Source organism: Phocoena sinus, chromosome 4 (assembly GCF_008692025.1).
Source record: "Phocoena sinus isolate mPhoSin1 chromosome 4, mPhoSin1.pri, whole genome shotgun sequence".
NCBI lineage: Eukaryota > Metazoa > Chordata > Mammalia > Artiodactyla > Phocoenidae > Phocoena > Phocoena sinus.
This window is the reverse complement of record NC_045766.1, coordinates 32,841,050-32,865,719: the sequence shown is the minus strand read 5'-3', so window position 1 is coordinate 32,865,719 and position 24,670 is coordinate 32,841,050. Positions and strand designations below refer to the sequence as shown.

General features: G+C 39.8%; 1 long non-coding RNA gene across 1 annotated transcript in view; it reads right to left on the bottom strand.

Moving 5' to 3' along the window:
• Window positions 1-991: 991 nt before the first annotated feature.
• The window catches only part of LOC116753371, a 37,743-nt gene continuing 14,064 nt past the window's right edge, over window positions 992-24,670 (bottom strand). The window contains exons 2-3 of the long non-coding RNA XR_004349745.1: window positions 4,624-4,743; window positions 992-3,563 (exon numbers count right to left, since the gene is read on the bottom strand). This is a non-coding gene — a long non-coding RNA (uncharacterized LOC116753371). The remainder of the gene's footprint in view (window positions 3,564-4,623; window positions 4,744-24,670) is intronic.

Here is a 24,670-nt window from a genome sequence, read left to right as displayed (position 1 = left end):
TTGCTTATTACTCAAGAATTCTAGCCCTCTCATGATCTTTTGGCAACACTCAAAATTTGTTCTGGTTTTGAGAGTTGTGGCCATGAAAATACACTGCTCAGATCTCCTGCTGCTGGGAGCATGGTTGACTGATGGCCCAGATGTTGCCCCTCTGGATCCACCACCACATCTGATCTCAGGCTACATTTCCTATGAGCACTCCTGGCCAGTGACTGAGCATGGGGAGGATTGGGGCAAGCCCATTCCTGGGATGCAGGACTGTCCTGATGGGCAATTTAGGTATAAGATTTCCCATTGATCTGGCTGAACTTTTCTTGGAACTGTGCTGAAAACTGAGACTCTTCCTATCCAACCATCCTTCCTTTTCTGTCCCCTTCACAGGAGTCAGACCAGCATTATGATTGGAAGGCTCTCCTTGCCTTCTCCAGATACTTCTCTTATCCTTCCCTTTATCCTTCTCAGGCATTTCCCCTGATACATTTTCTGCACATCTAATATTAATTTGTCTGCTTCTTAGAGGACCCCAACTAACACAGATACTCAACTATGATGCAATCCATTATGAGGTTTCATTCTGTTAGGGTTGTAGATGAAGTCTTTCTCTCTGGCAAGCCTCCAAACCCTCCGCAATCATACAAAGAAGGAGAGACTCTCCATTTCCCATTGCCACCTTTCCCTTGATACTGACTGCCAGGCTCACATCTGCCCTTCTTCCAGAAAGAGGTTCGACTTGGAAAGGATCTTGTCATTTGATAAAAGCAAAGGAAAGGAAATTAGCATTGGGAAATGGACCACTCGAATAAAGTGGAAGAGAACGTACATGAAGAATAGAAGCACTTGTCTAAAATTATCTGTTGAAGAGCCTAATAGAAGGTACTACTTATTTTTCAGTTAGCAAGTACTTACTATTTTTTCATACTTAGTGTATTAGTTAGATTCCTAGGGCTGCATAATAAAGTACCACAAACTAAGCAGCTTTGAACAACAGAAGTTTATTCTCTCAAACAGTTTTGCAGGCTAGAAGTCTGAAATCAAGGTGTCTTCAGGGCCGTGCTCTCTCTGAAGGCTCTAAGGGAGAATCTTTTCCATGCCTTTCTCTTAGCTTCTGGTATTTCCAACAATCCTTGGTGTTTCTTGGCTTATCGCTCATGAGTCCAATCCCTGCCTGGGTAGTCACATGGTTTTCTCCTTAGATGTCTTTATGTCTCTTCTCTTAGAAGGACAGCAATCATAATGGATTAGGGCCCACCCTAGTGACCCCATATTCACTTGATTACATCTGCAAAGACACTATTTCAAAATAAGGTCACAGATACTCAGGGCTAGGACTTCAATGTATCTTTTGGGGAGATACAGTTCAACCCCAGCACTTGGGTAGGGGCATGTTTCTTTGAATGGAAAAATTAAAAAGTGCATAATTAAAATTTCTCAGCTACTTGGGATATAAGCAAACAGTTCTGCTTTTAGGTAGTGATTTGTTCTGCTGCTTGTATTGTATCCTTATTATATGTCTGATGTATCCACATCCTCTACATCTTCAGATGCAGCTAGCACCTAGCGCTTTGGGACACTGTTGAATATTGCTGGATGGGAAATGAAACCGATATGGGTCTTCTAAACATTGGCCTGTGGATGATATGAATTGATAGGCATGTTTATTACAACTGGTAAAAGCACTGCTGGTTTGAAGTAGTGACCTTTCTAGCTGAAATTAACTGGGTTCTTTCAATGACACTACTTGTCCATGAATGAATACACTTTCCTAATGCAGAGAAAACAGAATTTTTAAAAAATCACCAAATCAATCGGCTGGAAAGGATTTCATGAAGCACTTTCTAGATAATAAATCACAGCACAGTAAGACTTCACATATATATGACTAAACATCTTGAGCAGCTTCCAAATTCTTGCCCATCCCATCTGCCACAGGGAAGTAAGTGAACTAGAATGGGAAGTTTAGCAAATGTTATGGACGGGCTATTCAAAAACCATTCACATATACCCTCTTCCTGCTCTATTATAGATGCTGTTAAAGCTAAGAATTTGAACTAGCTTTTACCATGACTAGAGGTGGCCATGTGATACTCTTCTGACCAATAATATGTAGGTAGAGTCACTAGGGAGGGCATCCCTTCTCAATAAAAAGATGGCCTCTTTGGGAGGAGTGTTCATGCCTCTCATTATTTGTTAATCTTCTCCTGCCAGAAATGTATATGTGACGCTTGGAGATGCAGCAGCCATCTTACTATCATGAGTTCAAAAGTTTCCATAGAAATGGTGGAACAAGACCATAAAAAGTGGATAAAAAGCACCAAACTTGGATTTTAGTATTGGATTGTCCAATGATTGAACTTAGCTTCTATGACAGTGATTATCAACAAGGTGATGGTTTGCCTGCCAGGTCACATTTGGCAATGTCTGGAAACATTTTTGGTTGTCACAACTGTGTGAGGGGAAAGCTACGGCATCAAGTGGAATAGAAACCAGGATGCTGCTAAACATTCTCCATTGCATAAGACAGCCCCCAACAACAAAGAATTATCCAGCCCTGGGCTTCCTTGGTGGTGCAGTGGTTAAGAATCCACCTGCCAATGCAGGGGACATGGGTTCGATCCCTGGTCCAGGAAGATCCCACATGCCGCGGAGCAACTAAGCCCGTGAGCCACAGCTACTGAGCCTGTGCTCAGTTTTATCTTTAAAACTGTTTTATCTTTAAAAAAAAAACAGTTATAAAGACTAAGTAACAATAGCAAAAGTTGCATATTTATTAAGTGAAAAAATTCAGTATACAATAGTGTAGGCATTAAATGACTACTACCATTTAAAAGGAGAAAGTGAATGTAAGCGATTATAACAAAGCGATGACAGTAGTTGTATTGAGGATTTTATGTGAATTTGTTCCTGCCTATTTTGCAAAGGTTACTCAATGTGATTATGCTATCCTTATAGTTTGAAAAATAATTGTTTAAGTAATTAAAGGGAAGATTAAAATACTCAAATCAGTGTTTATTTCTCTAACATTTATGAAGTTTCTTCTTGGCCTTACAGAAACCTTAAAGGCTAATGCAATAGCTTATGCAATTGGATACCATTTCTATTGAATCATCATGTCAGCAACATTCCTTTTCTAGTTCTTTATATCTCCCTATATATAGAACTCTTGTAGTTCAACTCATAGGACTATTCCTCTCCAGGGTTTTTTGTGAAAACATCAGAACTACCTGCAACATTAAAGAGATGGGGTGAAAATTTGCCACTGTAAAAGTATGTTTTAGATTCCTGTGGCTGCTATAACCAATTACCAAAACTGGGTGGCTTAAAACAACAGAAATTCATTCTCTTACAGTTCTGGAGGCTAGAAGTTCAAAAATTGACATCACTGGGCCAAAATCAAGGTGTCACAGGGCTGCACTTCCTCTGGAGGCTCCAGAGGGAAATCTTTGCCTTTTCCAGCTTCTGGTGGCTACAGGCATTCTTTGGCTTGTGGCTTCTTCACTCCAGTCTGTGCCTCTGTCTTCATATGTCCTCCTCTGTGTAATTTTCAAGCCCCCTCTGCGTGACTTCTGTAAGGATACATGTGATGGCACTTAGGGACCACACAATCCAGGATAATCTCCCCATCTTGAAATTCTTAACATAATCACATGTGCAAAGACCCTTTTCCCAAATAAGGTAAAGAAAAAGTTCCAGATATTAAGATATGATATCTTTGGAAGCCAGCATTCAATTTACTAGAATATTATATAAAGAAAATATAAATCTAATTACTAATCTCATTGGATAATCTGAACTTCCATTCATACCTAGCTAGAAATTAAAATCTGGTGGGATCATCCAGTATCTAAATCCTGGGAAAGTAGAGTGAGAGTAAAGAACCTATTATCCTACTAAATGAAATAAGCATGAAATGATAAATTTGGGGGAAACTAATTTTTTTAAACACATCAATGTAGTGTTTTTTTAAATTGTGAATGGACCAATAAAATTTGTTTTCCCTCTATCAACATTTGAATACATAATGGCCCTTTATATCTAAAACTGGAAAGCTTAACCTTGTTTTATCATATTGCAGCAACTACGAAATGTTCTGAAAATTAATTTGAGAAGTTAATCTTAATAGCACAGTTCAATAAACATAGACTGTGAAATTACTAAAAAGGCAGGACTGTACTTATTTTGAGTTGACTAAGAAACTGAGAATATCTTAATTACCTTTCCAATTAAAAGATATTTTAGCAAAATTATGAGAGTACACAAATAATTAAAGCCCTAGAGCTTTCATTTCTTTTTCCCATTTGGTTAGTTTAATTCTTCAGATTTAATTTCAGAATAACCCCATCAAAGGTTTAGATTTTGGGGTACTTAACATATGATAACTGTTTTTACATTTCTGTTTTTGGCCAGGAACACTTCTATATCTAAACATTAATTTTCATAATACTTGAAATATATTTGATCTTCAAGTTTAACAGCCTTTAATGCTACAAATTTAGTTGCAATTACAGATTCCCCCCGATATCCAAATGTTAAGCTAAAATGGGGTAAAGTGGCAAAGCAATTGCCTTAGGACACTTATTGCTAACAGATGCACAGACTAAATTGAGATAAAGCAGAGATACTCACACAGTTCAAAGCTTTGTGGCTTGAGGCTGAAATGCTGAGTGTAGTTCCCAGGAAAGGAGCTTGGTGGCGCCACTCTCACCACTGCACAGTTCAAGGTATGTGTTGCGTCTGTAAGTGCTACTGCAAAACAAACACTGAATGCTATTTTCACTTTTCGTCTTTTTTCGTAAAAAGGAAAATCCTCTTCGGATTTTTTTCAGTTAGCAAAAATGGGTACTAATGTAGGTCTTCTGTAAAAGCAAAGTGGCTTTAAAAATCGAATACCTGTAATCATTAAAACCTACTCAATCCCTTATCAGATAAATGATTTGCAAATATCTTCTCCCATTCCATGGGTTGCCTTTTCACTCTGTTGATAGTGTCCTTTGACGCACATAAATAACATGGCACTATTTTAAGCACAACTCATTTTATCTTGGTAACAACTCTATGAGGTAGGAACTATTATTATCATCCCTATTTTACAGATAAGAATACTGAGACATAGAGGGTTTAAATAATGTGCCAACATCCCCCATGGTAATGACTGAGCTTAGATTTGAGTCTGTTATGGACTGAATGTGTCCTCCCAAAATTCGTATGTTGAAACTTTACCCCTCAATGTCATGGTATTAGGAGGTGGGGCCTTTGGGAAGTAATTAGGATTAGATAAGGTGATGAGAGTGGAGCCCTCACAAGTGGAATTTGTGCCCTTATAAGAGTCATGAGAGAGCTCGCATCCCCTCTCTGCTTTCCTCCAGGTGAGGACATAATGAGAATTTGGCAGTCTATGACCTGGAAGAGGGCTCTCACCAGAACCAACCATGCTGGCACACTGATCTGAAACTTCCAGCCTCAGAACTTGAGAAATGAATAGTTTTGTTTATAAGCCACTCAGTCTATGGTACTTTGTAACAGCAGCCCAAACTAAGACAGAGCCCATGGGGGGTATCCCAGAAACACTATGTCTCACACACACTTCTTTTTTTTGCTGTTTTCTCAAATTTGAATTCATCCTTTTTTTTTTAATTTTTTAAAAAAATTATTTTATTTTTGGCTGCGTTGGGTCTTTATTGCTGTGTGCAGGCTTTCTCTAGTTGCAGCAAGTGGGCTACTCTTCCTTGCGGTGCACAGGCTTCTCATTACGGTGGCTTCTCTTTGTTGCGGAGCACAGGCTCTAGGCACCTGGGCTTCGGTAGTTGTGGTTCGCAGGCTCTAGAGCACAGGCTCAGTAGTTGTGGTGCACAGGCTTAGTTGCTCCGCAGCATGTGAGATCCTCCTGGACCAGGGCTCGAACCTGTGTCCCCTGCATTGGCAGGTGGATTCTTAACCACTGCGCCACCAGGAAAGCCCCCCCGCCCACTTCTTATAATGGACATCAGTGACCTCCTGATCACCAAATCCAGCTATCTTTTCTTAGTCCTCATTCAACTGCCTAATTTTTTCTCTATCATTTAAAATCATGATCCTTTTTACGTGAAACTTTCCTTCTCTTGGCTACTACATTTTTCTTGGTTCTCCTCCTATTTCCATGAGATAGTTACATCTCCTTCTTCAGTCTTCTATGCCTTTGTTCATGCTCACAAGTTCAAAGACCTTACTTCAGCCCCCCTCTTTGCTTATTCTACATTCCCCAGGAACCATCTTTCCTCTGTTATGGGTTAAATTGTGTCCTCCAAAAAGATGCTGAAGTCTTAACCCCCAGTGCCTGTGAATGTGAACTTATCTGAAAATAGGGTCTTTTCAAAGGATCAAGTTAAGATGAGGTCATTTGTGCAGGTTCTAATCTAATCTGACTGTGTCCTAATAAAAAGGCAACATTTGGACACAGACACAGACATGAATAGAGGGGAGACTATGTGAATACACAAAGAAAATACAATCTACAAGCCAAAGAACACCTGAGCTACCAGAAGCCAGGAGAGAGGGATGTAACAGATTCTCCCCTCAGGCCCTCAGAAGGAACCAACCCTGTTGATACCTTGATTTCAGACTTCTAGACTCCACAACTGTGAGATGATAAATTTCTGCTGTTTAAGCCACTTAGTTTGTGGTAATTCACTATGGCAGCCCCAGGAAACTAAACACTTTCCAAGGGCTTAGAGGCAACTATTCTGTGAACAGTCTCAAACTCACACCTCTGGTCCTAATTTTCCTTTTGAGTTCTAGGTGTATGGTATCAACAGCAACTCATGACTATGCAACCATGATCCTGCCTTTCCAGAATATTACTCTTCTCCCATCTCCCTTCTTTCTCACCTTTGGCCCCCAACTTAGCAACCTTTGTAAATGAGATATCTGTGGCCCCAGCCACCCTGGCTAAAAACCACAAAGTCACCTTTGAGTCCTCATTTTCCACCGCCTTGAAGCTGTCTCTATTTCTGTAATCCAAGAATCATGTGTGGTCCATTAGTTTGGGAGGCTAGTATCAGGTTCCCAGACTTGGCAGCCATTACATCCCATGGTCAGAGCCTGATAAAAGGATTGGTGGCACTTTAGCCAAATATTGGGATGCAGACTCAAGGAATCCTTGCTGTTCTCACAGATGATATTATGACCCAGTATCTGGGCAGTGGCTTTGTTACAACCTTTTTAAATACCCAAAGTTTTGCCTAGCATCTTAATGTACTTAAACCTGGGGCTTTCTGCCTGAACCCCAGACCAGAGGCTGGAGTTCTGATAGCTGCTCACAGATGTCCTTGAGATCTAAGCTTCCGACCTTGCTCAGATCTGGATTACCCATCATGGCACCTGACCACCGGCTAGGACACCACTATTATGCCACATCAGTGATTCAGGCTCAGCTTGATTGTCTAATGTAGTGTCCACTGTCCATCTTCTTTTTTTTTAAATTAGCTCAAATGTACTTAATAATTTATAGTTCACAGAGCACACAATGTATTTTCTTATTTAATCCTAACAGCCATAAAAAAATCCAGAACAGTGAAAAATTAAATAACTCACATGAGCTCGTGTAGTTAACATTTGTTGCGTCAATGATCAGATTTAAGCCTCCTGGCTCCAAATCCCATGCTCTTTTCTCTTCACAACATTGCATGCTCCTGCATTCCTGGAATCCACTGGCCAGAAAGAACTGCTTTCCTGCCTATATCAGCCCCACGGGGGCCTGTAGCTCCAGATCCCTACCCTCTCCTCATCTGCCCTTGCCCCTGCTGTAGATAAATGACCCGTGTTCTATCATATCCAAAGATTTGACAGATAGCTGATTTTTTTTTTTTTTTTTTTTTTTTTTGCGGTATGCGGGCCTCTCACTGCTGTGGCCTCTCCCACTGCGGAGCACAGGCTCCAGACGCGCAGGCTCAGCAGCCATGGCTCACGGGCCCAGTCGCTCCGCGGCATGTGGGATCTTCCCGGACCGGGGCACGAACCCGTGTCCCCTGCATCGGCAGGTGGACCCTCAACCACTGCATCACCAGGGAAGCCCCAGATAGCTGCTTTTGAAGTGACCTTAAGACTAATGATCCCCCTTCTCAAAAGGTTGAAAATGATTTAAGGAATTGCAAAACTACTTAGTACCATAAACAAATATGTGAGCTGCCAAGTGTAAGGGAAACATAATATTCCTATGTAGAAGACACATTTTCAGAGGAATTTTTTTTAAAGATGATATATGAGATTCCATGCAGTGCCAGTGTAAGCTGTAATCGTAAGAGGAAAGAGCACAGATACTGACTTGAATAAGTGGCCACCTAGGATGAATTTCTCTCCCCAATTTTTTGTTTACTTTTCCATTTCAAGATGATGAATGTTAATCTTTTATTAATCCTCTCTTACTCAATATTAAAAGATGGCATGATGTCTTGTGTGTGCCAGTTTCCTGCCCTGGCCTGTGAGATGCTGTGCATATGGTGAAGAACACGGGCTCTGATGCAAGACTGTCTGAGTCTTAGCCCCCCATGATGAGCAGTGACCTTGAGCAAGTCACTTAACCTCTCTATACCTTACTTTCCTCACTATAAAATGGAGCTATTAATAGTATACTTGCTGCAGTGTTGTTGGAAGGATTAAATAATTAATGTAAGTAAAGTGCCTACAACAGCACTTTGCCTGTGGAAACTTGCTATTTCACTATTTGCTGTTCTATATGTACAGGAATATGAGGAAGTAGCACACCCAAATCACTGGAGGAATCATTACTACTGGTTAGTCAGAGGAGATTTAAAAATGAAGACGTCAGAAAGCTCACACTATTAGTGCCATGGAATGTCTCCATCCTCCCTCTCATACAACACATGTAAGTAATTAGTTTTTATAAAAGACTGTCCTTTCAATCGATTAAATATGTGCGACCCTTATAGTATTAGTTAGAAGATGCCAGCCACCTTAGACTTAGAGTGAACAAATTCTGTTGCAGAGAAAATAGTTGGTCATTAAGAAAAAAAAAAAACATTGGCAATGGGTATAGGCTCAGAACAGCCTGCCAAACACAATTTCTTGAAAAAGATGAGATGAAGGCCCATTATAATTTGTCTCCAGTGGCCCACTTATAACTGTTAGAAAATTCAAGATCTGTAATAAGTTACATCGTCCTGTGTTTCCTTTTGTATAATCTTAAAACTTACAATCTGAGTTAATTGTCACAGAAGAAAATGATTAATCTAAACAACAATATAATTGTACCACATCTTGTGCTTCTGAGTTACTTCTTTACAAAGAAAAAAGTGTTTCCTATGATAGTGTCAAGTTATACAGACTCCTTAATATAACATATACAGAATTATCCTTATTGTTAGATCTACTCACTTATCAATTGTAAAAACTAAACCTGCAATCAGAAACATTTTAACAAACTATATTATTTCCATAGATTACAATGTAACTTAAGAAATTAAAATATGAACACTATTTAGAGATGCAAAGTAATGTTATATAAAAACAAAGCTGACACAATTGTATCAATTATCATGTAAAGATTACATAGGTAAATTGTTAAGGAAAGGAAAGAGCCAGGAAATGTATTAAATTATCTATATTTGTAGGTATAAGGGTCTATAGTTTTTTATAATATGCCTCATACATTCACTTTTTAAACAAATCGTGACTGAAAATGAGTATGTCACTTTTCAAAACCCTATGTAGAGTTACATTACAAGAGAAGTAACCACCGTAAAATAAAGACCAGGAATAAGAATTTATTTAAAGAGGGAAAAAAGGAGATATTGATCAAATGAAATTTCACTGTCTTGAATTAATTTCACAGTTTCCTTGTGATCTGGATCTACAGAATGCTGTGATACATCATTACCATACGCAGCTCTCTTAACAGACCACGTAGTAATGCTGGGAAAGGCCGATTAAACTAGTTCTTTTTGGATTGTTAAAAGCTAGATTGAATGTCCAGTGGTAAGACTCCTGTTCTGATAAACTCTTCTTTATCTAAATACCTGCCTTTCTCCTAATCTCACTGACTCAGCCAGCCCTGAAGATAGCAGCTGTGCCATCTGATAGAAGATAAACCCTTGTGCCTGTTTTCTACCCTTGTTGAAGAAAACCTTTGAATTTGTAACTTGGGCTGAAGATACTTATCAAACAATCTTTAGTTGCTAGGAATTCAAAAGTGGGCCATGGCGGCCACTGCTGGAATCTGGTCTCTCTGCTTCTATTTGCTAAAAAAAAAAGTATCAGCACAGAATACTTAAGCAAAGTTTAGTGCACTTAACCAGAAAGATCCTGCAACACCTTCTGCAGGAATTTATTGCAACTATGTAGCAGGCCTGCTGAAGAAAAGCTGTTCAAATGTTACAGATAATGCCCTAGATCCCATTACAGTTCTAATTTCATTGAGGCTCTGGATTCTTTGAAAATAGCATGTGTTAACACAGTTTCTAACCTAACTACACAAAGTAGATTTTGCTTTTGAGAAGTCAACTCAGAGGAGACCCAAGGCCGATACAAAGTTAAACTGACATTCTAAAGTTAAACTGATCCAAACTTGTTTTAGGACTTTTTTCCCCCCAAGTTTTTAAAATGCACCTCATATCACAAGAAGTGTTTAAAAAGAAATTAGCTTTTTAACATTCATTTCCATTAAAAAGAGATTTCTTTTTTTTTTTTAAAGGTTTCATTTCCATGTTCCAAAGACCCAAAGATCCTGGAGTTAGAGTGTTTTTACCCTCAGTTAGGCCAGTGTAGCCAGTGGGGAATTATTTTCAGCAACGTTTTGTCCCCAGATTTTGCTCTTGCCTGCAGTTTGTCTCCCTAGACTACTGTCCTGCTCTCCCCTCCTTCATCATATCTAAGCTCCCTTGGTTGGAACATCAAACTAACCTGACTAATAAATAAGTCCATGTTGATATCTGAAAGGACCCCAAGAAATACAAATTCAACTGGGCTCTTTCTAAACTTAGTAACTTTTTCCCTGTACTGCTGAATAATTGTACCACTTTCCTCCAATAAGAACTTCCCATATTGGCAGTCAGTGAGTCATTTATTTTCGGTTCACTCGTGACCAACTACATTTATTATTTATTTTTCTCCCCAGCATCTTAAAACTCTTGGTCTCCTTCCTCTATTAATATTCAGCCAACATTTATTGAGCACCAAACATGATGCAAACTGTTGAGGGCTGAATAATTCAGAAATGATAGCCAAACAGCCTAGAGTACAAATAATGCATAAGTAAATAGGAATGTTTCATGAAGGCAAGAACCACGTCTGGTTGTCTTTTTGGCTTCCTCAAGGGCCCACAGTTTCCAGGTTATGAACACCTGTTTTAGACTCATTTAAAAATTAGTTTGTGTAAGACGGCGTACTAGGAGGACGTGGAATTTGTGTCTCCTCACGACTAGGGCACCTACCAGGCACCAGTGGGGGACCACAGACACCTGAGGGGACGGGAGGAAGCCCCCAGCGACCAGGTAGGACATGGGGTGTGGGGAGAGTGATGGGGGAGGAGAAGTGGAGGGGGGACAGGACTGGTGGCCCTGAGGGGAGGCTGGGGGAGGGGAAGGGATCCCACGCCCGAAGGGGGAAACTGGGGAACCATCTGGAGGGCAGAGGATCAAAAGGGAGCATGGCCAGGTTTTCCCTGCCCACATGGGCCCCCAGGAACCTGCTGAGATCCCAGGCCTGATTCTCTGCCCACCAAGGCCTCTTCCAGCCATGTGGGTCTGGAGGGAGTGGGAGGGAGGGAAGGGCGAGCTAAAGTAAAGGCCAGACCTATGGAACCGGCACCCCTGAGGGGCGGCTGGGGGAGGGGACCCCTAACCACGCACGGTTAGGGGTCTAGCCGTGACGGGGGGAAACCCTGGGGGAGATGGTGAAGGAGGGACGTGGAGGAATGGAAGGGAACGGGGCCAGTGCTTTCCCTGTCCACGTAGGCACCGGGAAGCATGTTGGGCTTCTGGGCCTAATCCGCTGCCCTTGGAGCCTCCCTCCTGCCGTGCAGAGCCCAAGCCCCACCCCTACACCCCCACCCAACACCCCACCTCTACACTCCGAGACCCCCTCCAACAAGCTGGGCCTAAACCCCACCCACACACCCTCACTCAGGGCGCTACCTCCAAACTCCGGAACTCCACACTCCAGAGGACCTCCTTCTGACATGCTGCCACACCCCTTCGGCGCAGGTCCCAAGCAGAGGCCCAGCCCTATGCTTGAATGTCACCACTCCCACCCCACCCTAAACCCCGCCCCTGCCTAAACTCTGCCCCCACAGCGAAGGCTTTTTTGTTTTTTCTTTTCTTTTTTCCTCTTTTAGATTAGGGTTCTGTTTTACCTTGTTGATTCATTGTTGTTGATTATTTTATATTTTTATTTTTCCTAATAAATCTTTTATTTTCCTAATTTTATTTTTTATACTTTGTTAGTGTTCTCTCCTTTTGGCTTGTTCACCCCCCACCCCAGTTTTTTTTTTTCTTTTTTCTGTTGCAGTTTTATTTTACATCATTGCAGTTGTTTCCATTATACTTTTATTTTCCCTAATATATTTTTAATCTTTCTAGTTTTATTTTGTTTTTTATTCCATGATATTGTACCACTCCTTTTTCTCTTTCTTTCTTCCTTCTTTTTTTTTTTTTTTTTTTTTTTTTAACTGCACCACAAAGCTTGTGGAATCTTGGTTCCCAGGCTGGAGGTCGGGTCTGAGCTCCTGTGGTAGAGCTCCGAGCCCAAACACTGGACTAACAGAGAACCTCAGACCCCAGGAAATATCAGTTGGAGTGAGGCCTCCCAGAGGTTCTCAACTCAGCACCAAGACCCAGCTCTATCCAACTGCCTGCAAACTCCAGTGCTGGAAGTCCAAACACCAAACAACCAGTAAGACAGGAATACATCACCACCCAGTAAAAAAAAAGAAATGACAAAAAAATTTCTAACAGACAAAGGAGCAAGGTTAAAACCTACAAGACCAAATAAATGAAAACGAAATAGGCAACCTACCTGAAAAAGAATTTGGAGTAATGATAGTAAAGATGATCCAAAATCTCTAAAACAGAATGGAGAAAATACAAGAAACATTTAACAAGGATCTAGAAGAACTAAAGAGCAAACAAACAGTGATGAACAACACAATTACTGGAACTAAAAATACTCTAGAAGGAATCAGTAACAATAACTGAGGCAGAAGAATGGATAAGTGAGCTGGAAGATAAAATGGTGGAAATAACTGACAGGGAGTAGAATAAAGAGAAAAGAATGAAAAAAACTGAGGACAGTCTCAGCTCTGGGACAACATTAGACCCATCAACATTCGAATTATAGAGGTCGCAGAAGAAGAAGAGAAAAAGAAAGGGTCTGAGAAAATATTTGAAGAAATTATAGTCAAAAACTTACCTAACATGGGAAAGGAAATAATCAAGTCCAGAAAGCACAGAGAGTCCCATACAGCATAAACACAAAGAGAAACACGCCGAGACACATATTAATCAAAGTATAAAAAATTAAATACAAAGAAAAAATATTGAAAGCAACAAGGAAAAAGCAACAAATAACATCAAAAGGAATCCCCACAAAGTTAACAGCTGATTTTTCAGCAGAAACTCAAAGCCAGAAGGGAGTGGCAGGACATATTTAAAGTGATGAAAGGGGATAAACTACAACGAAGATTACTCTACCCAGCAAGGATCTCATTCAGATTTGATGGAGAAATTAAAACCATTACAGATAAACAAGAGTTAAGAGAATTCACCACTACCAAACCAGCTTTACAACAAATGCTAAAGGAACATCTCTAGGCAGGGAACACAAGAGAAGGAAAAGACCTCCAATAACAAACACAAAACAATTAAGAAAATGGTAATAGGAACATACATATCGATAATGACCTTAAATGTAAATGGATTAAATGCTCAGATTGGTGAAGACACAGATTGGTGAAACAGATACAAAAACAAGACCCATACATATGCTGTCTACAAGAGACCCACTTCAGACCTAGGGACACATACAGACTGAAGGTGAGGGGATGGAAAAAGTTATTCCATGCAAATGGAAATCAAAAGAAAGCTGGAGTGGCAATTCTCATATCAGAAAAAATAGACTTTAAAACAAAGATTATTACAAGAGACAAAGAAGGACACTACGTAATGATCAAGGGATCAATCCAAGAAGAAGATTTAACAATTGTAAATATTTATGCACCCAACATAGGAGCACCTCAATACATAAGGCAAATGCTAACAGCCATAAAAGGGGAAATCAACAGTAACACAATCATAGTAGGCGACTTTAACACCCCACTTTCACCAATGGACAGATCATCCAAAATGAAAATAAATAAGGAAACACAAGCTTTAAATGACACATTAAACAAGATGGACTTAGTTGATATTTATAGGACATTCCATCCAAAAATAACAGAATACACTTTCTTCTCAAGTGCTCATGGAACATCCTCCAGGACAGACCATATCTTGGGTCACAAAGCAAGCCTTGGTAAATTTAAGAAAATTGAATCGTATCAAGTATCTTTTCTGACCACAATGCTATGGAAATAGACATCAATTACAGGAAGAAAACTGTAAAAAATAAAAACACATGGAGGCTAAACAATACACTACTAAATAACCAAGAGATCACTGAAGAAATCAAACAGAAAATCAAAAAAATACCTAAAACCAAATCACAATGAAAACACAACGACTGAAAACCTATGGGATGCAGCAAAGACAATTCTAAGAGCCAAGTTTATAGCAATACAGTCCCACCTCAAGAAACAAGAAACATCTCAAATAAATAACCTAACCTTACACCTAAAGCAATTAAAGAAAGAAAAACAAAAAATACCCAAAGTTAGCAGAAGGAAAGATATCATAAAGATCATGAAAAAGAAATGAAGGAAACGATAGCAAAGATCAATAAAACTAAAAGCTGGTACTTTGAGAAGATAAAATTGATAAACCATTAGCCAGACTCATCAAGAAAAAAAGGGAGAAGACTGAAATCAATAGAATTAGAAATGAAAAAGGAGAAGTAACAACTGACACTGCAGAAATACAAAGGATCATGAGAGGTTACTATAAGCAACTATATGCCAATAAAATGGACAACCTGGAAGAAATGGACAAATTCTTAGAAAAGCACAACCTTCCGAGACTGAACCAGGGAGAAATACAAAATATAAACAGACCCATCACAAGCACTGAAATTGAAACTGTGATTAAAAATCTTCCAACAAACAAAAGCCCAGGACCAGCTGTCTTCAGAGGCAAATTCTATCAAACGTTTAGAGAAGAGCTAACACCAATCCTTCTCAAACCCTTCCAAAATATAGCAGAGGGAGGAACAATCCCAAACTATTCTATGAGGCCACCATCACCCTGATACCAAAACCAGACAAAGATGTCACAAAAAAAGAAAACTACAGGCCAATAACTCTGATGAACATAGATACAAAAATCCTCAACAAAATACTAGCAAAGAGAATCCAACAGCACATTAAAAGGATCATACACCATGATCAAGTGGGGTTTATCCCAGGAATGCAAGGATTCGTCAATATACGCAAATCAATCAATGTGATACACCATACTAACAAATTGAAGGATAAAAACCATATTATAATCTCAATAGATGCAGAAAAAGCTTTCAACCAAATTCAACACCCGTATATGATAAAAACTCTCCAAAAATTAGGCATAGACAGAACCTACCTCAACATAATAAAGGCCATATATGACAAACCCACAGCAAACATCACTCTCAATGGTGAAAAACTGAAAGCATTTCCTCTAAGATCAGGAATAAGACAAAGTTGCCCACTCTCACCACTCTTATTCAACATAGTTTTGGAAGTTTTAGCCACAGCAATCAGAGAAGAAAATGAAATAAAAGAATCCAAATCAGAAAAGAAGTAGTATAACTGTTACTGTTTGCAGATGACATGATACTATACATGGAGAATCCTAAAGATGCTACCAGAAAACTACTAAAGCTGATCAATGAATTTGGTAGGGCAGCAGGATAAAAAATTAATGCACAGAAATCTCTTGCATTCCTATACACTAATGATGAAAAACCTGAAAGAGAAATTAAGGAAACAATCCCATTTACCATTGCAACAAAAAGAATAAAATACCTAGGAATAAACCTACCTAAGGAGACAAAAGACCTGTATGCAGAAAACTATAAGACACTGATGAAAGAAATTAAAGATGATACAAACAGATGGAGAGATATACCATGTTCCTGGATTGGAAGAAGCAACATTGTGAAAATGACTATAATCCCCAAAGCAATCTACAGATTCAGTGCAATCCCTATCAAATTACCACTGGCATTTTTCACAGAATTAGAACAAAAAATTCCACAATTTGTAGGGAAACACAAAAGACCCCATATAGCCAAAACAATCTTGAGGAAGAAAAACGGAGCTGGAGGAATCAGGCTCCATGACTTCAGACTCTACTACAAAGCTACAGTAATCAAGACAGCATGGTACTGGCACAAAAACAGAAATATAGATCAATGAAACAGGACAGAAAGCTCAAAGATAAAGCCACGCACATATGGTCACCTTATCTTTGATAAAGGAGGCAAGAGTATACAGTGGAGAAAAAACAGCCTCTCCAGTATGTGGTGCTGGGATAACTGGACAGCTACATGTAAAAGAATGAAATGAGAACACTTCCTAACAGCATACACAAAAATAAACTCAAAATGGATTAAAGATCTAAATGTAAGGCCAGACACTATAAAACTCTTAGAGGAAAACATAGGCACAACACTCTATGACATAAATCACAGCAAGATCCTTTTTGACACACCTTCTAGGAAAATGGAAATCAAAAATAAACAAATCGGACCTAATGTAACTTCAAAGCTTTTTCACAGCAAAGGAAACCATAAACAAGACAAAAAGACAACCCTCAGAACGGCAGAAAATATTTGCAAATGACGCAACTGACAAAGGATTAATCTCCAAAATTTACAAGCAGCTCATGCAGCTCACTATTAAAAAAAACAAACAGCCCAATCCAAAAATGGGCTGAAGACCTAAATAGACATTTCTCCAAAGAAGATATACAGATTGCCAGCAAACACAGGAAAGGATGCTCAACATCACTAATCATTAGAGAAATGCAAATCAATACTACAATGAGGTATCACCTCACACCAGTCAGAATGGCCATCATCCAAAAATCTACAAACAATAAATGCTGGAGAGGGTGTGGAGAAAAGGGAACACTCTTGCCCTGTTGGTGGGAATGTAAATTTGTACAGCCAATATGGAGAACAGTACGGAGGTTCCTTAAAAAACTAAAAATAGAACTACCATATGACCCAGCAATCCCACTACATACACCCTGAGAAAACCATAATTTAAAAAGAGACATGTATCACAATGTTCATTGCAGCACTGTTTACAGTAGTCAGGACATAGAATCAACGTAAGTGTCCATCAGTGACAGATGAACAGATAAAGAATGTGTGGCACATATATACAATGGAATATTACTCAGCCATAAAAAGAAACGAAATTGAGTTATTTGTAGGGAGGTGGATGGACCTAGGTTCTGTCATACAGAGTGAAGTAAGTCAGAAAGAGAATAACAAATACCATATGCTAACACATATATATGGAATCCAAAAATAAAAAATCGTTCTGAAGAATGTAGGGGCAGGACAGGAATAAAGACACAGACGTAGAGAATGGACTTGAGGTCATGGGGAGGAGGAAGGGTAAGCTGGGATGAAGTAAGAGAGTAGCATTGACATAGATACACTACCAAATGTAAAATAGATAGCTGGTGGGAAGCAGCTGCATGGCACAGGGAGATCAGCTCAGTGCTTTGCGACCACCTAGTGGGGTGGTATAAGGAGGGTGGGAGGGAGACGCAAGAGGGAGGGGATATAGGGATGTACATATGCATATAGCTGATTCACTTTGTTACACTGCCAAAATTGTATAACACAAGACTGTAAAGCAATTATACTCCAATAAAGATGTTTAAAAAAAAAAATTAGTTTGTGTTCCCAGGGAGGGGGCCAGTATGAAGTCGGAGGAGGTGGGTGTACAAACTATTGGGTTTAAGATAGGCTCAGTGATGTATTGTACAACACAGGGTGTATAACCAATATTTTGCAATAACTGTAAATGGAAAGCAATCTTTAAAAGTTGTATATAAATGAAAAATTTTAAAAATAAATATATAAATTAGTCTGTAATCCCTGCAATGGGAAGATGAAATGAGTCCACAATGTCCTGTTTACAAAGTTGGAAGAAAACCAGGTTTGGAACGTTGCTATGATCCGTAGATAATCAAATCTCTATTTCTGAATTTCAGGGACGTCAAAATCAAAATAGTAATCAAGGTGAAACTACTTTGCTAACCAGGAAAAGGATACAAATTAGTGAATAACCATTTAAAAATATCTAATGAGGGCTTCCCTGGTGGCGCAGTGGTTGAGAGTACGCCTCCCGATGCAGGGGACAGGTTCGTGCCCCGGTCCGGGAAGATCCCACATGCCGCAGAGCGGCTGGGCCCGTGAGCCATGGCCGCTGAGCCTGCGCGTCCGGAGCCTGTGCTCCGCAACGGGAGAGGCCACAACAGTGAGAGGCCCGCGTACCGCAAAAAAAAAAAAAGAAGAAGAAAAAAAATATATATATATACACATATATACATACATATATATATATATAATTTCTTTCTGTTGTTTTTAGTTTTACTTTTTTTTCCCTTAGAAATCAAATTGAATAGGTCTAAAAGGTAGAAAAGTTTCCAAGGAGAAATCAGAAAACTGTTTACATTTTACCTTCCTGACAGGACCTTCATTGAATCACTGCCATATATTTTAGACTAAAAGTTGTTCATTTCCCTAACTCTTTCTGCATTTAGTAAAATTACTTACTTCGAAGTGGCACACTTCAGAGTCTGTGTCACTCCCATTTAAACCCCACTCTGCTCCCCACATGTGCTAGGTAAGGAAAATGGCAGAACCAGGTATTGCCTCAGTCACTAGCTTTCAAACAAGTGACAGCTGACTGGTAGTTTGAATGGCAGCTCCTCTCACTCCACTTCCCTCCTCAGACCTGAAGCCTTACCCATGAAGGCCATGGGGACATTGGATGTGATAGTGAGCCTGCGGGACCAGAAAGAAACAAGGACTGTAAACCATGGACACCCCTTGGGGAAGCTGACCCTGAGGACAAACAGCGTATTTATTTTTTATGCCCAAATGTGTTCACTTTATTTTACTATAGCCTGAAACTCTGCCAATTCCAAATTCACTAGAGTTAAGGAATAGACACTTCTAAAAAAAACATTTAACACTCTTGGAGGGTTAAATTTAATACCTATCATAGGAATACACTATTTGCCAAATCTGGGCTAGGACCTGCAGGTCGTAGAGGTAGGTATCGGTGAAGATGAAGAAAGCACAATCCCTAACCAACTGAAACCAGTCTGGTAGGAAGAAAAGGTATATAAACAGATAGTTAAACCACAATGTGTTATATGTCATAATAAATAATACATTGTAGGGACTTCCCTGGTGGTACAGTGTGGTTCAGAATCCACCTGCCAATGCAGGGGACACAGGTTTGAGGCCCACTCTGGGAAGATCCCACATGCCGCGGAGCAACTGAGCCCGTGCACCACAACTACTGAAGCCCACGTACCTAGAGCCCATGCTCCGCAACAAGAGAAGCCACTGCAATGAGAAGCCCACGCACCGTAACGAAGAGTAGCCCCTACTTGCCGCAACTAGAGAAGGCCTGCACGCAGCAACGAAGACCCAACACAAACCAAAAATAAATAAATTTTAAAAATATATATATATATACATTATAGTTTTTTTTATAAAGCGATTTCTCAAGGTATTAGCAAAGGCTTCACTGTGAGTGTGACTTTAGAGCCGGGCCTTGGAGGGTCAACTGAAGTTCCATATCAGGGAAGAGGGGTCAAAGAATTACAGAGAGAGTGGTCTGCACGAGGGCAAAAGGGCCAAAAACTGCCCTGCTTGGCAATGGGCAAACAATTGGCCTGGCTACAGGGTATGTAGTGCACGTGAGAATCACAGCACTGATAAGAAGCAAGATATGACGGGAGATGACAGGTGGCCAAAGACTTAACAGCTGACTTTAAAAGATTAATTTCTTTTAGTCAAAGGAAAGATAGGGAAATGTTGGAACTGGGATGACAGGTCCAGATTTGTATTTTCTAGAGAATACTCTGGTAACAGCACTTCTTGGTGAATCCATTTAATTTTTCTTAAGAACTATGTGGAAAGCTGTACCTGAGAAATGGGAAGGCAGGAAGGAAAATTTAGACACATCAGAGCATGGGATACTTTGGCCTAGTATCATCCTGCAGGAGATTTAGAACAAAACAGGTGTTCAGCATGCATGAGGGAGATGGAACAGGAGGCAGAAAGAGAATTTTAGCAAATGTGAAGTTAAACGCAGATATTTTTCCTTAATATTTATTTACTTACTTATTTATTTAGTTATGGCTGCGTCGGCTCTTAGTTGTGGCACGCGGGCTCTTCGTGCGGCGTGCAGGCTTCTCTCTAGCTGTGGCGCATGGGCTCCAGAGCACGAGGGCTCTCGTTGTGGCGTGTGGGCTTAGTTGCCCCTCAGCATGTGGGATCTTAGTTCCCCAGATCGAACCCACACCCCCTGAATTGGAAAGCAGATTCTTAACCACTGGACCACCAGGGAAGTCTCAAACACGGATTGTTTTAAAGCAGGGTTGGCAAACTATGGTCTGCGGGCCAAATCCAGCCTTCTGTCTATTTTGTCCAGCACAGCTAAGAATGTTTCTATATTTTTACATGGTTGGGGGAAAAAAACCCTCAAAAGAAGTATAATATTTGTGACAAGTGAAAATTATATAAAATTCAAATTTCAGTATCTGTTAGTAAAGTTTATCTATAACGCAGCTATGCTCATATGTTATGTATCATCTTCGGCTGCTTTCACACCACAGCAGCAGAGGTGCATACTTGTGACAGGGAATGTATGGCCTGAAAAGCCTAAAATATTTACTGTCTGGCCCTTTAGAGAAAAGGTGGCAGGGATGTCCAAAGAAAGCTGTAAGTCTAGACATTGGGAAGCCAGCCCTCTGCCTTCGTCCTGCTGTTGGGTTCCGGAAGGTATGTGTGACCTGAAAGTGGTGCTGCATAGGCTTTGCAAAGACTGGGGGATTTGCTACACTGGTCTATTCAGGCCTTCGGGGTATACATCTCTCTCTGACAAACCCCATCCCTACTCCCCAGTTTTCTGCATCAGAGGTCCACGACCCAGAATCCATAACTTTGAGTACAACTATTAGCATTTATGATTCAGCTGTCTTTAAATAAAGTTTACAAAAGGATTTGATGGGCTAGTTTGGGAATTTATGAAAATGCTCTCCAAGCTGCAGACACTGATGTGAAAACGAACTTCTAAGTACAGCCTCTTTGTAAATTGTGGACCTGTATGTACATCCTGGCTTAGAGTATCATGGAATTTTCATTCATGTGGTTGAGCCTAAGTCAATGTGACTTAATAGTGTTAAGGCTCATAAATGATGACTAGGGCCTGGAAGCACGCCAGTGAAGGTTTCCTGATTACTACAAGCTGACTACTTCAGATTATTGTTGGAAAGCTAGTGAATGAGGCAGACAGGACGTAACACTAGAGATTAGTTTTATGAATTAGAATTTATCACTGATTTCAAGTTACGTCTGGAAGAAAAGATACTGGGGTGGGGATTAACTAAGGTACCGATTAGTTCATAGGACTTAAACCTAAATGCCTTTATTGATAAAAATTTATAAAGAACTACTCTGCAAAAACATTTCTAGTTTTTACACTTAAAAGCATGAAATAGTTTACAGAATTGTTTTTTAATCCGTTGTAGAAACACTTATAGAGGGCTTATGAGGTGCCTAAAGCCATGGCTGGTCCTGGTGATACAAAAATAGGTAAAACACAGTCCCTTTCCTCAAAAAAAAAAAACAAGTACTCTTACAGAGAGAAAGCCGGAAGAGAAAAGCAAAATTAATACATTCATTCATTCATAGATAAAATGAAAGTATTGTTCAGTTCAGTTTTGACACAAAGGGAGTAGTCATTTCAAGATAAAAACATGCTAATGTCTATAAAGCATCTGGAGTTTCTTAGCAGAAAGACTAAACAAATATAAAATTATCAAAGACCAAGTCAATCTTTATTTTTAATTCTAGTCACAGTAGAGAAAAAAAGACTTAGGTGGTACCTTTTGGTCATCGATCCTGAAGTTGGAAAGGGCAATTACAGTCATCAGAATCTGAGGGGGATTGGACCCACCACAGATACCAGAATCCATGGATGCTTGAGTCCCATATTTGCCCTCGGTATCCACAGACTCCAAATCTATGGATTCATCCAACTGCAGATCCAGATCATAAATATTACATAATCTGCGGTTGGTTGAATCCACAGATATGGAACCCCGTAGATACTGAGGGCCTGTGTATTTATTGAAAAAACTGAGTATAAGTTGCACCCACTCAGTTCAAACCCATGTTGTTCAAGGGTCAGCTGTATTATTCAAGATAAGCTACCACATGCCAGTGATCAGAATCCTGATTTCGTTAAATCTGTATCCCCAGAAGTTAATACCATGCAATATATACAAAAAGGGCTTACTACGTTTGTTAAATAAATGTTTTACTACTTTATTGTGAACCTAAAATTTGAATGTGTTTGTAAAATATAATTCTGAAACTGGTTTTAGGAAATTCTAGCCTATGGTCATAATAAGAGTATTTTGGCTGCATTAAGTTACAAAGCAGGGCTTCCCTGGTGGCTCAGGGGTTAAGAATCCACATGCCAATGCAGGGGACGTGGGTTCGAGCCCTGGTCCGGGAAGATCCCACATGCCGCAGAGCAGCTAAGCCCGTGCACCACAACTACTGAGCCTATGCTCTAGAGCTCGCGAGCCACAACTACTGAGCCTGCGCACCACAACTACTGAAGCCCGCGTGCCTAGAGCCCATTCTCTGCAAAAAGAAGCCACTGCAATGAGAAGCCCACACACCGCAAGGAAGAGTAGCCCCCACTTGCCACAACTAGAGGAAGCGTGCGCGCAGGAATGAGGACCCAACACAGCCAAAAATAAATTTTAAAAAAAAGTTACAAAACAGTGTGAGGCCAGAAGATTGCCCCTGACAATTATTAACCCTCTGTATTGAGCAAGGCAAAAGGAAGAAAGTTCCCAAACTCAACCCATCATTTGAATTTATTATTCTGTACCACCTTGATAAGGATAATGAGACTTTCTGAGACTCTTGTGAAAAGAAACTGCTTTAAAATATCCAGCATGAGCATAATTAACTCTTTGTTAAATTAACTATAACAGTCATAATAATAAATTCTAATAGGTGTAATGTAATATGATATCATAATGTCATATACAATGGGAAGATTAGATATGTAATATTTTTAATGTGCTTACACAGTGTCTGGGACATAACAGTTGCTTATAATGTAATATTTTATTGTTATCCACACTTACTGGAAGAACAATGGTGCAAATAAACTAAACTATTTCTTCTGAAACTTGGGATTAATTGCATAAATTTTCATTCAGCAATAGATTTCTTTACTTGAATTAAATCTGCCCTTGTTGGTTTCATTTTTTTTACTCATTCATTCAAAATGTATTCATTAAAAACCATTCATTCAAGCAAACATTTAGTGAGCTTAATCAATGTTGTCTTCCCTTATATTTTTAGGGCTGGACTAAACATTCAAATATATCTTGATCCCTACTCTCAAGGAGATCACAGTCTACTAGGGAAGCCAGACAAACAAATCAAAGATTAAGCTGTCTGCCATGATATAGGTATGCTTGTGTACAGTGAGGTAGAGCTTCCAGTCCACAATTCAGTGTTAAGCTTCCTTTAAAGAGGCAGTGCTTGAGCAAAAATTTTAAGAAATTAGTAAAGTTTAGCAAAGTAATGGAGGTAGGAGCCAGAATCATTCCAGGGGAAACATGACATTTTTAAAAATACAATTTTTTTTTTTTTCTGAAGCAACGGATACATGTTGGGTGTCTATTTGGCTCCTAAAAATCTGATTTAGAGACAAGGATTCATTGTATCAATGGGGTGATCCCAGGAGACACTGGGAGGACCGTGGGAAAGTAAGCTGGGAAAGGAGAGACAGCCACAAAGGTTACTTTATCAAGTCTGTTACCACTGTGGTAAATACAGATGAATGGAAATCAGTTACATTGGGGAATTCTGGGAGCTGATATAGGACACAGGCCTTAGAGTTATCTAACCAGAGGAGGGAAGTTGGATTACTCATTCGTGCATCAGTTTTTGATATTTGTTGGTTGAGGACAGCTAGAGGAGAAAGACATCAGGCAGCTGGAAGTCACTCTCACTAAAATGGTAAGGCCTTGGGATAGGGTGGTGGGGTGGGATCTTAAACACTACTTGCTGGCTTTGGCAGACCTAGAAATTAGACTGATGGGCAAGGATGGACGATGAAGAGGTTTTCATATAGTGCCTGTGAACATGAACTTTCTCCTTAACATTACAAGAGCTTTTGAAACGTTTTTTAAAAGAGGTAAGGGAAATAAGTTTTGTTTTATAAAGTTGTCTTCTGCTAACTCTGGAAAATGGACCATAAGGT